Raw genomic sequence first — 6621 nt, 5'->3', positions numbered from 1 at the left:
GGATAGGGCAAGCAAATATAATACAGATGAGACTACCTAAACTAATCTATTTATTTAGTGCCATACAAATCAGATTCCCAAGAAACTATTTTAATGATCTAGAAAAAATAACAACAAAATTCATATGGAAGAACAAAAGGTCAAGAATTTAAAAGGAATTAATAAAAAAAATCAAATGAAGGTGGCATAGCTGTACCAGGTTTAAAATTATATTATAAAGCAGCAGTTACCAAAACCATTTGGTATTGGCTAAGAAATAGACTAGTTGATCAGTAGAGTAGGTTAGGTTCAAAGGACAAAATAGTCAATAACTTTGATAATCTAGTGTTTAACAAACCCAAAGACCTCAGCTTTTGGAATAAGAACTCACTGTTTGACAAAAATTGCTGTGAAAATTGGAAATTAGTATGGCAGAAACTAGGCATTGACCCACACTTAACACTGTACATCAATATAAGGTCAAAATGGATTCAAGACCTCGGCAAAAAAAAATGAGATTATAAAGAAATTTGAGGAACATAGGATAATTTACCTCTCAGACCTGTGGAAGAGGAAGGATTTTATGACCAATAAGAACCAGAGATCATTATTGATTACAAAATAGAAAATTTTGATTATATCAAATTGAAAAGTTTTTGTACAAACAAAACTAATGCAGACAAGATTAGAAGGAAAGCAATAAACTAGGAAAACATTTTTACAGTCAAAGGTTCTGACAAAGGCCTCATTTCCAAAATATATAGAGAACTGACTCTAATTTATAAGAAATCAAGCCATTCTCCAATTGATAAAAGGTCAAAGGATATGAACAGACAATTCTCAGATGAAGAAATTGAAACTATTTCTAGCCATATGAAAAGATGCTCCAAGTCATTATTAATCAGAGAAATGCAAGTTGAGACAACTCTGAGATACCACTACACACCTGTCAGATTGGTTAGAATGACAGGGAAAGGTAATGCGGAATGTTGGAGGGGATGTGGGAAAACAGGGACACTGATACATTGTTGGTGGAATTGTGAATACAGCCTGCTATTCTGGAGAGCAATTTGGAACTATGCTCAAAAAGTTATCAAAACCTTTGATCCAGCAGTGTTACTACTGGGCTTATATCCCAAAGAGGTTTTAAAGAAGGGAAAGAGTCCTGGATGTGCAAGCATGTTTATGGCAGCCCTCTTTGTAGTGGCCAGAAACTGGAAACTGAGTGGATACCTATCAATTGGAGAATGGCTGAATAAATTGTGATATATGAATATTATGGAATATTATTATTCTGTAAGAAATGACCAGCAGGATAATTTCATAAAGGCCTGGAGAGACTTACATGAACTGATGCTGAGTGAAATGAGCAGGACCAGGAGATCATTATATATTTCAACAATACTATATGATGATCAATTCTGATGGACATGGCCATCTTCAACAATGAGATGAACCAAATCAGTTCCAGTAGAGCAGTAATGAATTGAACCAACTACACCCAGCAAAAGAACTCTGGGAGATGACTATGAACCACCACATAGAATTCCCAATCCCTCTATTTTTGTCTGCCTGCATTTTTGATTAAATTCACAGGCTAATTGTATACTATTTCAAAGTCTGATTCTTTTTGTACAGCAAAATAACTGTTTGGACATGTATACATATATTGTATTTAATTTATACTTTAACATATTTAACATGTATTGGTCAACCTGCCATCTGGGGGAGAGGGTGGGGGGAAGGAGAGAAAAAGTTGGAACAAAAGGTTTTGCAATTGTCAATGCTGAAAAATTACCCATGCATATATCTTGTAAATAAAAAGTTATAATAATGATAAAAAAAGAAGTAATTGTGTGTGTGACATGGGATTGCAGCTCTTTCCAGAAGCTCCATGGCAGACTTCAATACCAGTAGTGACCTATCTACCACATTCTACTTCATTGGAATTCCTGGTTATGAGTCACTACACCACTGGATCTCCATCCCTTTCTGCATCTTCTATCTGATTGGAATAGTGGGCAACTGTACCATCCTTCATATAGTTAGAACTGACCCAAGCCTCCATGAACCCATGTACTATTTCTTGGCCATGTTGTCTCTCACTGATATGGGCATGTCCCTTCCCACTCTTGTATCAGTCTTCAGTGTGCTGTGGTCCATCTCCAGGGACATTGAATTCAACACTTGTGTGATACAGATGTTCTTCATCCATGCTTTCTCCAACACACAATCAGCAGTGCTTCTAGCAATGGCCTTTGACCGCTATGTAGCAATCTGTCATCCTCTGAGGTATTCCAGCATCCTCACTCCACAGTGCATTTCCAAGATTGGAATAGCAGCTTTTCTCAGGAGTGCACTCCCCATTATTCCACTAATGATCAGTCTTGGATACTTCCCTTTTTGTCGCTCCCATGTCCTTTCTCATTCCTACTGCCTACATCAGGACATGATTAGGTTGGCTTGTGCTGATATTAAGTTTAATGTCATCTATGGATTGGTTTAAGTCATCATTCTATGGGGATTTGATTCTCTGGGCATTCTGGTTTCTTAGATCTTCATTCTCCGTTCTGTGCTAAGCATTGCATCACGGAAGGAAAGGCTCAAAGCTCTCAACACATGTGCCTCCCACATCTCTGCTGTCCTCATCCTCTATGTGCCCATGATTGGTGTGTCTCTTGTCCACCATTTTGCAAAGCATGTCTCTCCCCTTGTCCACATTTTCATGGCTCACATCTACTTGATGGTGCCTCCTGTGCTCAACCCTCTAATCTATAGTGTGAAGACCAAGCAGATTCGCACAGGGATAATGCGTCTATTTGTCCCCACAAGAATTCGTTCTATCTAGGGATAGGTCATGCTAACAACTTATTCCTGTCACATATAACAATTATGATACTGAGAAATCACATCTTAAATTATGTGAGGTCATTGCCGCTCTACTCAGGAAAAATATATCTCACCTTGAAGAGATAAAAATGGCGGGGAAGAACTGATGTAAAATTGTAGCCTGGAATTACTGAAACACTGCATAGTATCTACTTGTGACTTAGGTATTGTGAGAGAAAAGGCACACAAAGCCAGAATAATCTGTTCAAATTTTATTAGGATTATTCTCCCTGCAGAACCCTGCACTTATGCTTTGTATTAGAGAGCAAGAAAGGTATCCCACAGCAAGTCTCTAAAGGGGATTTGTTCTCAAAGTACTTCTGTGTTTACTGAAACTTCTTAAGGAGGAAATGAATTTAAGCATTCAGGATATACAGGGGAATGTAACTTCTGTACACAGGATGTATAATTAATTAGCCAAAATGTAATTGGCTGCTAACCTTCTTGATCTGGTGAGAATATTTATATTTACATATGACCTCTTTATATTTAATGTATTTCTATATGTTCCATTTAATTTACAATGCTTTTAGTCATGATCTATTTAATCCACAGAGAACAATTTAGATTTTACAAATTGATATTAATCTTAGCTCTGTTCAAGATTGCCTCCTTATACTTTTCTTCACATTTTTTGCTCTATTATCTTCAGGCTCGTTCCTACCTCCATTACTACTAGAAATCTCTCCATGTATATATATATATATATATATATATATATATATTTTTTTTTTTTTCAAATCAGAGATGATTATCCTCCTAGCCACAAACCCAATCCTTTTGGCATTTCTCTATTTCTGTGTAGGGTGCCACCATCATTGCCATCGTAGCAGTTCATGACTTTCCTTAGAATAGTCTCAGTTTTGTCTCCTTCAAGCCCCTAGCTAATCTCTTAACATATCATTCCTACCTCAACATTTCCACATTCCCTCCTTTCTACTCACATGATTATCACTTTGGTTTAGGACACCATGACCTCTTACCTGGACTTATTGTGTAGCTTTCTTATTAATTTTCCTACCTATGCTCTCTCCTGTCTCTACATAATCTCCTCCTCAGTATCCAGATAAATAATCTTGAAGCACACATCTGATTTTGACACTTACTTGCTCATGAAACTTCACTGATGCCTTATTAATTTTGGGATAATATATCAACTCTTCTGATTGATATTTAAAGTACTTTACAATATGATTTCATCTTATTTTTCTAAATTTATTCCAAATTACTTTGCTTCAAATTCTTTACTTCTTTGTACTTGCTGTTTCTAGGGTTATTCTTGGTGTCTTCCCTCTATTATCTATAATTTATACTAGGATAGCTTGATTGCACATATGTTTTTTATTTTTTTGTTTGCTTGTTTGAGATGGGTATAAATATAAATATCATACATTTAACAGCAGTGTTTATCATTTCCTTTCCTTTGGGTCCATCCCTTAGCTTGGGAATATAATTGCCATTTATTAAATTAATACTGACTGATTTACTAACTTTGCTCCATGAAATTCCATTTCATGCTACCAAAGCTTTGGAAAAGTGATTTCTTCCTTCTTGAAATGAATTTCTCTGCAACTTTTAGAATCTCTATCTTTCCTCAAGATTCCATTAAACTGTCATCTCCTACACATAGCCTTTCCTAGCTACCCTAGTTTTGATGCATTTCTCACCTTATTACCCTGTACTTAGTTTTTAAATATTTGTTTTTACTTATTTATGATCATGTTGCTTCACTTGTAATAGAATGTAAATTCTCTGAGAACAAGAACTGCTTTATTTTGGTCTTTGTTTAACCAGCACTGAGCATAATGTACAACACATAGAGATGATTAATAAAGACCTATTGAATAGAATTTACTTCTCATTTTGACTGTTAATTTTTTGAGTAGCTGGATGATGTATTTCAAAATAAATAAATAAATACATATACATATATACATATATATGTATATATAAACACATGACTCTGTTCCTATTTTCTACAAGCTCATGTTTCAAGGGGGAAAATGAAAGATGATTTTTCATACTTAAGTATAACATAAAGAGCAAAGAAGAGATTTAAAAATATTCTAGGTGTAAGTGAGGGGAATTAATATATACATATACAGATAGATAGATTCAACTGAGTAGATCAAGAAATATTACTAGGTATAGTTACCTTTTGATTAGGTCATTGAATTAAAGAGACTGACAATTTAAGCAAAAAGAGAATGTGATCCATTTTAGAATAAATGATGTCTTACAATGAGTGAAGTTTGTTTTACTACTCCTATTTGCCACTCTCAATGAACGATTATTGTGTCATTTCTTTCGGAGATTGTTACAAAAATAGTCAATGATTCTCTCCATTGTTTAAGTTTTAACCATTCACTGAAAATATTTTCATTCTGGAGGGAGAATTATGGAGAGATGGCAGAGTAGATTGGCAAATTTCAAGCACGCCCTATTTCTCCTCACAAATAGAACAGATTGCCCTGAAGGGCAAACATAGGCTAGTGAAAAATTAAGGAGACTTGGGGCAGAAAAGAATTTTTCCTGATACAACCCAAGAAGATGTAAAGAAAGACCCTGGGCTGGGGGTTAACCTGTCTGAAATGCAGATGGACTAACTATGCAGAAACATCAAGTGGGGAGTCCTGGCGAGAGGTTGATGTAATTGGAGCCTTATCAGGAATCATAGAGACTTTCACCTCCTTTACTGTTTGTGGAGTCAAGATTTCAGTCTAGGAAGACAGAGTGAATCTTGGTTGATTGGGAATGCCAATCCCAGCTGAGCTGCTGAGATGCAGTGGACAAGAAAAAACCAGCACTTGATGAGTGGAAGGGATGCTGTTGGCTGCAAGCATTTGGAGTAATTGGGAATTCTTGGTTTTGAGTTCCTGATCAGATTGGAGAGCTGAAGGGAATCTTGAGGCACCATCCTCCCACCTCATGATTTGAGGTGCTTACACTAATACCTCACATTTTAAAAAAAGTGAATCAGCAAAGAAGAAAGAACTCCACCATTGAAACATATTATGGGAACAGGGTTGAACCGAGGTTCAGAGAAGGACACTTTAAAAAAAAAAACACTTCTATACCAAAGTGTAATGTGGAATACCTCCCTGCCCATGGAGAATTTATAAAAGAATTTAAAAAAAGTATTAAAAATAAAATCAGAGACACTGAGGAAAAGCTAAAAACTAAAAATACAAATCTTCTAAGAAAAACAAGAAAATTATGAAAAAAAGTTAACCAACTAGAAAAAAACAGTCTCAAAGATGAAAATAGTAAGAATAATTGGACTGCCAGAAAGTTATGACCAAAAAAAGAGAACCTTGACACAATAATATAGGAAATAATCCAAGAAAATTGTCCTGGAGTAAGAGAACATGAGGGGAAAGTAGAAATAGAAAAAATCCATTGATTTCCAATTCAAAGAGATCCTTTGTGGAAAACATTTAGGGATATGGTTGCCAAATTTTGAAACCCCCAGAACAAAGAAAAAATTTGCAAGAAACAAGAAAAAAAAATAATTCAAATATGCTAGAGCTACAATTAGAATTGTACAAGACTTAACTGCAGCTACAAAAGACCAGAAATCTTGGAATCATATCTACCAACAATTAAAAGTCCTAGGCTTGTGGTGAAAAATATCATATCCAACAAAATCATCTATAATTTGAATAAGAAAAAAATGGATTTTCAACAAACTTGCAGATTTTTAGGACTTTCTATCAACCAAATCTGAACTTAATTGAAAAGTTAACATATAAA

At 35.2% G+C, this 6621-nt stretch overlaps 1 pseudogene; it reads left to right on the top strand.

Annotated features, from left to right (window-relative positions):
* The first annotated feature begins 1873 nt into the window (after positions 1-1873).
* Positions 1874-2827, top strand: LOC116422115 (annotated as a pseudogene).
* Positions 2828-6621: the final 3794 nt, after the last annotated feature.

This window comes from Sarcophilus harrisii, chromosome 3 (assembly GCF_902635505.1).
Source record: "Sarcophilus harrisii chromosome 3, mSarHar1.11, whole genome shotgun sequence".
Classification (NCBI taxonomy): Eukaryota; Metazoa; Chordata; class Mammalia; order Dasyuromorphia; family Dasyuridae; genus Sarcophilus; species Sarcophilus harrisii.
This window is presented reverse-complemented; position numbering and strand designations above follow the sequence as displayed.